We start from the raw sequence: 8,582 nt of genomic DNA on the forward strand, positions 1-8,582 counted from the left end.
CAGAAGAAGTAGCAATTTGGGATTCCTGCAGATTGACGTTTGCTCCAATTCAGCTTTAAAGAGCAGGCTTTTGTGGGGAAACCTCTGGAGCAAAAAAATTGAAAGGGGTGTGTGTGCTTGGACACAGAGCTTTAATGCATGGACCGTGCCTGGCAAGAGTGGAGGAGAGGTAGGTGTGGATAAGCCCTTGGTATACAGTTGTATTCCCTGGTCACCAACATTACACAGTCTCTGTCAGAAAGGCTTCACACCCGACATCAAACCACTATTTCACCTGTTACTGCCTTATTGCACTTTGTGGTCAGTAACTATTTCATTATTCAGGATGGTTTCAAATACCGCATTACATTTATCACCCATAAAGGGACTTCTTGACATCAACAGCTTTCTTAAAAATAAATCAGTGTGTATATTAGAGCTAGATCTTGACACACTTCACAACATAATTTGATGTTTTATAGCAGAAAAATCACACCTAGAAACTACTTTTTTATAATACTCATACATTTAGATTTTTAGGATCTTCTATCCCTGGTGAGGCTGCTCAGAGAGTTCCCTTTTCTAATATTTTTCAGCAAAGCCATAATCTTGTCTCTGCTTTGTTCATCTGTTTCTTTTCCGGAGGCTTTTCATCACCACTTCTAAATGATTTGAATGTGGTTTTTCACACATTAATATTAATACTCGACTGTGTGAACATCAAACTCTTTAATTGCTTTTGTAGTGGATGCTTGATGTGCCTGAACAAACATCCCTTACTTAGAATGAAGGTGCAGTTCCATTAGTACTGATAATTATGGTACACTCCACAAATAAATTCCTCAATTTAATAACACTTAAATGGCTGGAGATATGCATAGCAGAATTCTTTATGGGAGCAAGGGAAGAGCAATGAATCACAAGCAATACTGGAAGATGCAAATAAGGCAAGCACAACAATCAGAATTTGAAAAATAAAATGTTTTTAGGAAGTCTAAATCCTCTATGTGATAATGGGCCTTTTTACTTCCTTTGCCTATGTACATCTCTCCCTTGCTTGTAATCCTCAAATTAAGAAAGGCAGAAAATATCTATGCCTAACTTTTAAAGCACTATTAACACACTTTAATAGTCATGGCCTTCCCCAAAGAATTCTAGGAACTGTAATTTGTTAAGAGTGCTGGGAACTGTGGATCTGTGAGGTCAGCACCCTTAACAAACTACAGTTCCTGTGATTCTTTGTGGGGAAGTCATGACTGTTAAAAGAGGTGTAAGTGGTTTAAATGTATTGTGTGAATGTGACCATAATTACAGGTTGCATTCACATGACAGTTTATTCCATTTCCCCAACTGCTTCCCTGACTGTTAATTTTTGCATTATCTTTGAGCTTTCAACATAAATCCACTCCTGGGAAAGTAATGGAATATAGATAAGGTAAAGATAAAGGACCCCTGGACAGTTAAATCCAGTTGAATTCAACTATGGGGTGTGGTGCTTATCTCACTTTCAGGCTGAGGGAGCCAGTGTTTGTCCACAGACAGCTTTCCAGGTCATATGGCCAGCATAACAAAACCGCTTCTGGTGCAACAGAACACTGTGAACGCATGTTGTTTACTGTCCTGCTGCAGTGGTACCTATTTATCTACTCACACTGGTATGCTTTCAAACTGCTAGTTTGGCAGAAGAATGGAATATAACACATGTCTAGCACACATTTCCATGTGATTTGATTCCAGGAAAAAATTATTTGCAGCCCTCCTTGACTCAGAAAATGACAGGAGTGAAGAACAACATTCAGGGCAGTATAGCAGCATACAGTTCATTCCTGTTATTTTCATGGGGGAATCATGGGGGGGGGGGAGAGAGAGAAGCAGATGTATGCAGAAAGGGTGGGGGAGTAGCAATGACATGTGTTTGTTGTGCGACACAACACCCACCGATGTGACATTCAGCTAAACGAGCCGGTATATTGGTCCAAACGCCACAGTTCCATAATGCAACAGGTACTGTGGTGTGAAAGGAACAATAAAAAATGGGACAAAAGTGCCAACATTATAATCAGCAATACTAATGCAATATTTCCAACATCTGAATGCACCCATAATGTGCTCAAAATTCTCTCTCTTGTGGAGTTGCTATTACAAGCCATTTAAATTGGTGGCCAATTTAAATGGCTTGTCCGAGTGAAACATATACCCAGGTAAAACTTGGATCATTAGAGACATCACCTTGCCAACAAAGGTCCGTATAGTAAAAGCTATGGTTTCCCCAGTAGTGATGTATGGAAGTGAAAGCTGGACCATAAAGAAGGCTGATCGCCGAAGAATTGATGCTTTTGAATTATGGTGCTGGAGGAGAGACTTGAGAGTCCCATGGGCTGCAAGAAGATCTAACCTCTCCATTCTGAAGGAAATCAGCCCTGAGTGCTCACTGGAAGGACACATCCTGAAGCTGAGGCTCCAATACTTTGGCCACCTCATGAGAAGAGAAGACTCCCTGGAAAAGACCCTGATGTTGGGAAAGATGGAGGGCACAAGGAGAAGGGGACTACAGAGGACAAGATGCTTGGATAGTGTTCGTGAAGCTACCAGCATGAGTCTGACCAAACTGTGGGAGGCAGTGGAAGACAGAAGTGCTCAGAATGTGGTGTGACCCGCCTCTTTTCTTTCAAGTGCCTCCTTGAGACACACATTTTTTGAGTGTGCCTCTGGGTTGTCCTCTCAGACTTCAATCCCAGCAAAAAAACCCCCAAGCTTAATCCTCCTTTGAGCTTGGTTACAGCATTTGCACACATTATTTCCTCCCTCCAACCTGTGCTGGGTGGCACTGTACTCCCCTTAAAAATGCAAGTTCAAATCTGGGAGTTCCTCTTGACCCTGTTCTCTCTCTAGATGCCCAGGTGATGACAGTTTCATACCGTATGTGATCATTCCTCCTTAGCACTTATCTCTGATTATTTCAAGGCACAAAAAAGGCAAGCACAACAATTGTGCCTAAAACACATTGCTTACCTTTGGAGTTTAATATTAAATAGAGGGATCTCTGTATCTCATCATGATGAGATAGAATTCAGATTCACTTTGGTTTGCCAGCATTGATACAACAGTTGGTTGAGGTGGGTTAAAGAATAAAAGAATATACTGCTGTTGTTGGACTACAACTCCCATCATCCCTTCCCATTGGTTATATGCTGAGCTGAGGTGGATGGAAATTGGAGCCCAGCAACTTCTGGAGGGCCACAGCTTTTCCATCGCTGCTCAGATACAACCGCAGACATGTGCAGTAATGGCTTCATGAGAGTCATTACAATTTATTCATTCTGTGGAATGAGAAAACAGAACAGAAACAAGTGATGAAAAGACTCGCTTTCTGGAGTTGTATTGGCATCTAACTATCCATCTCCCACTGGGGCTATTTGAGGTCAACTCAGCAATGGCAACTCCTCACATCAGACAAATCTAACACTTACCGGTAATTAGCATCCCAAATAACAGAGCTATTTCTCAATTAACGCATATCACATTTAAATCTGAGCATGTGCTTTCATTCTTAATGAAATAGATGGTGATTTACATTTACATTTTTAAAAGGCAAAATATTACACTAAATACAACAATGATATATATATATATATATATGCATGCACTACTGAGAGATTAATTTTCACGTTTAAAATTTTGACTACAGTACAAGGAAGCTGCAAAGCCTGCCCTGACATTACAACTTTGACTGATGTTCAAATTAAGTGGCCATTTGGTGTGTAGGCATGTTATAAATTGGGAGGCTAACGCTGGCTGTCAATGAGATATATGTTTTTTATTCAGGAAAACATCAATAAAATATAGCCTTCTGTTCCTTTAGTCCTTTTAAATGTTAGCATTTGTAAAAACGAGACTTTCCAGCTCATTAAACTGCAGTTTGCAGGGCAATCCAACAAACTAGTTAATCTCTATAAATGGTTGTTCTGTTTGAGCTTTGTCATAGGCTTTTATGGTATCTATGTCAAACACCGAGCTAGATTTTTCAGTGCCAGCTGACTGCACAGTTTGTAGTGGGCAAATGCCTCTGATAAAAAAACACAAGTGAAGTAAAGGAGGAAAACAAGAGCCGCTGGTGGTGGGGGAGGTCTTTAAGAACATAAGCAGAGCCTGCTGGAGCAGTCCTATAGCCCACCTAGTCCAGCGACCTATTCTCACAGGGGCCTGCGTGAACTTTGCAAGCAGGACGTAAGCCTGCTTGTGGTTCCCAGCAACTGGGATTCAGTAGCAGTGCTAGATTGCTTTCTGACGTTTCATTACTCAAGCGCTCGCACCTGTAGACTTGTGGAATAGACTCCCACAAGCCTTCTTCAGGTTAAGCAGCAACAGTAAGCTGGGCAACAGGGGGAGCATAATGACTAGCTCCTTTTCCTTCCCTCCATCATCACTCATGGAAGCTGCCAGTCTGAAGCACTAATACTTTTGTATCCACAGATCCCCAATCCCAACCCCCCCCACCACCATCCATTCTGCAGGAAATGTTGACCAACCTCCACAGATACTTCTACGAGATGGAAGGCAGAGGCCTCAAGACCGCAATACCTCAAGGACCACCTCTTTCTATGTGAACCTACCTGGACCCTGAGATCATCTTCTGAGGCCCTTCTTCATGTGCCTTCTCCTCGAGAGGTCCAGAGGTTGGCAACTCGAGAACGGGCCTTCTCTGCAGCGGCTCCCTGTCTGTGGAATGCTCTCACCAGGGAAGTTTGCCTAGCGCCTTCATTATATACCTTTAGGCACCAGGCAAAAACAGTCCTTTTTAACCAGGCCTTTGGTTAAAAATTAACATCCTATGCCCTTTTAAAATGTAGTGGGTTTTTTGGGGGGGAGTTATTGGGTTGTTGTTGTTATTTTGATTATGTATTTGGTGATTTTATATTTTGATTTTATTCTGTGAACCGCCCTGAGACCGCCAGGTATAGGGCGGTATGTAAATTCAATAAATAATAATAACAAAATGATGGTAAAGGAGGCGGGACCAAGGGAATCGTCTCCATTGCCCCTGCCACATGTTGACACCTGCTGTGAAGTAACACCTGAAGAAGGCTATGATCTGCCTGCCATCTGTGTTTTATAGACCAAGGGTGCCAACTGTTTTAGGTGTGTGAGTACTTTTTCAAACCACAACCAAGCATCATCATCATCATCATAATTTATTATTTGTACCCCGCCCATCTGGCTGGGTTTCCCCAGCCGCACACCACATCCTATTTCAAGGTTGCCATATGTCTGTAATTTCCCCAATGTATCCGGCAGCAGCGTCCAGGTGGAAAACCGCCAAAACATCCCAACCCTAATCGCTGAAATACAGCAACATATCCTATTTTATTGATTATAATAAAATGCTTCTTTCAAACCTAATTTCAGTGCTTTAAATGTAAGGTGAAGATGTGACCTCTCTTTCTGCTAAACAGTCATCAGCATTCCATACCGCCTGGGAGCTCATAATTATTTTTTTTTGTCCGGTCCATGTTTGGTTGTTAAAAATTTTTTTTCTTTTAACTTGCAGTCTGATATATTTCTGCATACCTAAGGAATATGTGGGATCTAGTTCCTTTATTTTAAGTGTGCCTGGTGCATTTCCATGTAATAGGTAATCAGTCACTACAGCTCACTATTAGAGGGAATGACAAAAGTCAGGATGGATGAATCTGCCAATGTCAATTCCATGACACTTTCACATGTTTCCACTCCTCATTAAACAAAAACAAAACACACACACATACAACAGAAATCACATTTAAATAGTTTAAAATCAAAAAAATGCATTTAACATGCAGTTCGAATTGAGAATGGTATTGCAACATTTCCAATGAAAAGTTACGTTCAGATCATCACATTAGTTTGGAGGTACAGATCAGGTTGGTTCCTATTGGAATTTGCAAAGATTGAATCTTTCAGGCATCCCTAGATAGAATACACAATTCACTGGTCATAAGGAAAGATGTGATACCCTCCCCCCAGGAACTGAAACAGATTTCTGCTACAGCTGTGTCACAAACTCTGTGCCCATCCTGTGAAACTCTGAACCACAAGGCCAATCTATCCACCCCCGAGAGCTTTGGCCACACAGAGTGGATTTCTGTCTTCTCCTGGCTGAGTTTCACTCTGCCTTGGAAACACAGACCAATTATGAAATAAATTGATGTAATCCTCCATGATAGGACTCTTTGGACTGGAAGGAAAAACACAGCCACAGCAATTCCACACTCGTCTTAAAAACACGCTCAGTTAGGTAAACTGTGATTTCAACCAAGTATGGCTATTTCCCAAGTTACAAGTTCAACCTTGCGCTAGAAAAACTTTGGAGCTAGGGTCTGTCTCTGTTTAGGGTCTTCTCTGTTTAGAGAAGTGCTCCTCCACCACTGATGCCTAAGAACTTACATGTCTTAGTAGCAGTTCCCCGGGGTTTCAGACAGGGATCTCTCCCAGCCCTACTTTGAGATGTTGGGAACTGAACCTGGGTTTTTATACCAGGGAGTTGCGGTGTTTCCCAATAGCTTGCTTTTGATTGTAACCTGCCATGCCTTATATTCTGATCCCACACATAACGGTGCAAAGTTTCTCATTTTCTTCTTCTAAAGGGAACATTGCTCCTGAACAAAGCTGTTTCCCATTGTATGTTCCTTTTTACAGATGAGGAACCCTCTGCATGTGTGGCTGTACAGCAAGACAAGTGGCAATAGTTGCAGAAAATGGTCAGTCTTACAGTGTGGCAAAACTCCAAGGTGAGAGAATTCCATGAAAGTGAAATTATCAGCAATAAATCGCCATATGTCCTCTTTATGTAGCTTTGTGCACAGATACAAGTGCTATTGTTTGATCTCAAGGCCTAATTAGCCATAATGGTAACAAAATCTTGTATAATTATGGCCATTTCTCATATTACACAAACTCAAGTTGGTAACTGCACATATACTTAGAATGCAGCTGTAACCACTTGTGAGAGCCCCCCACCTACAAGTGTACCAGTAATGATGCATCAGTATGTAAGTTTGTAGAATTCAGACTTCATGTACAGTGAAACAGACACCTGAAGAAGCCATCTAAGATGTGAGAAGTGGCTCAAAGATGGAAACCATAGGTGTCATAGAAACCTTTGAAGTGATATGATTCCTCATTACAGAGCTTACAGTTATTCAGATCTGTATCTGTTCTCACTCAGTGCCTCGTAAATACACCAGAAAGGAGAAAATACATCATCAAATTCTGTGTGTCATTCAGAAACAAGGTCCTTTGGGGATAGTCAGCAGAGCTACTCATCCCCACAATTTCAATAACTTCCTAGATCACGTTGTTGTTTAATTTTTATATTTAAGAGTATTTACCACATTTTCCTATAGTCTCAAGTGGATTACAGCTATTCCCAAACTAAAACACACTATCAAAAACAGTAAAGAGGGAGAGAGAGACTACTAAAATTGAACATCAGGATCAACAGTAGCAAATCAAAAGATTGGTCACAATAGCCATATGCAAAATGCCCATTCACTGAAGAAAATGCCTTCTCAGATAATCAGGTTTTGAATCCTTGCCCTAAGGCCTGAAATGATGTGACTCATTATAACCTATTCTGAGAGTCTTTCTACAAGCTTGGGTAGAGTTCCCAAGATTCTGGACTTATGGCACCCTCTTCCTGGGGGCTACCACAGTAAAGGTCCTGCTCCTCATTGACATGCTGACCATACTCTGAAGGTGCCCACGACGCATAGGCTCTAGATCCCTGAGGTCCTGAGTTCCCCAGCCCCCACAAAAATCCCAATGTAGGGGCCGGACACCCACAAATTTCAGCGCCTGAAACCAGCAAGCCCACCGCCACCGGCATCTGACATCAGCATGCCTGCTGGCGTGTACATGTAATGTCAGCACCCATGGTCCTGGGGCCAAGCCAGCGGGCCTCCAAACACAGGTTTCTAGAAGACAATATTAACAGAAAGCAAGTGATGATATAAAGATTGGAAACATGAGGCTTCTGCATATATTAAACATGCGTTCATGTTCCAGTTGTTTCAGAGACTGGTAACCTTTATCTGCATGACTCTAAAGACCAACTCACTGATCTTCTAGACTTCTGGGTAGTCTTTGCCAACTGACTACAAAGTCAATGTAATGGAGAGGGATTCCATCATCTGAAAGTCTACTGAGAAAGAATGCAGTGATATGAATATGAACCGCCCAGATGAATAAGTTCATTCGAGGCAAGGTCAGGCATGCAGCTGGATAGGCTTTGCCAGGGCAGGCGAGCTGTGATTACAATAGCAGAACGATCTCCAATGAGCCATCAGCTTGATCACTAACAATTGTGAGGCCGTTCCGGCGCTATCTCTCAATTGCACACAAAAAATGAGCTATATGTGTAAATGTCTCCACAGCTGAGAAAATTACAGTGCAGATGTGGCAATGGCATGTAAAATACAGGGTGCATTGAGAGGTAATCACCACCTTCAAACAATACACAAGCAAATCCTTTTGTGTTTCGCGACACAGATTTCGCTAGATTCTTATGTTCCTTTCCTCCCACCCGTGAAAGAACAACAGATGCCTTCTAGAGGTGGGAAGAAAGT

Source organism: Podarcis raffonei, chromosome 3 (genome assembly GCF_027172205.1).
Source record: "Podarcis raffonei isolate rPodRaf1 chromosome 3, rPodRaf1.pri, whole genome shotgun sequence".
In the NCBI taxonomy this organism is placed as follows: Eukaryota; Metazoa; Chordata; class Lepidosauria; order Squamata; family Lacertidae; genus Podarcis; species Podarcis raffonei.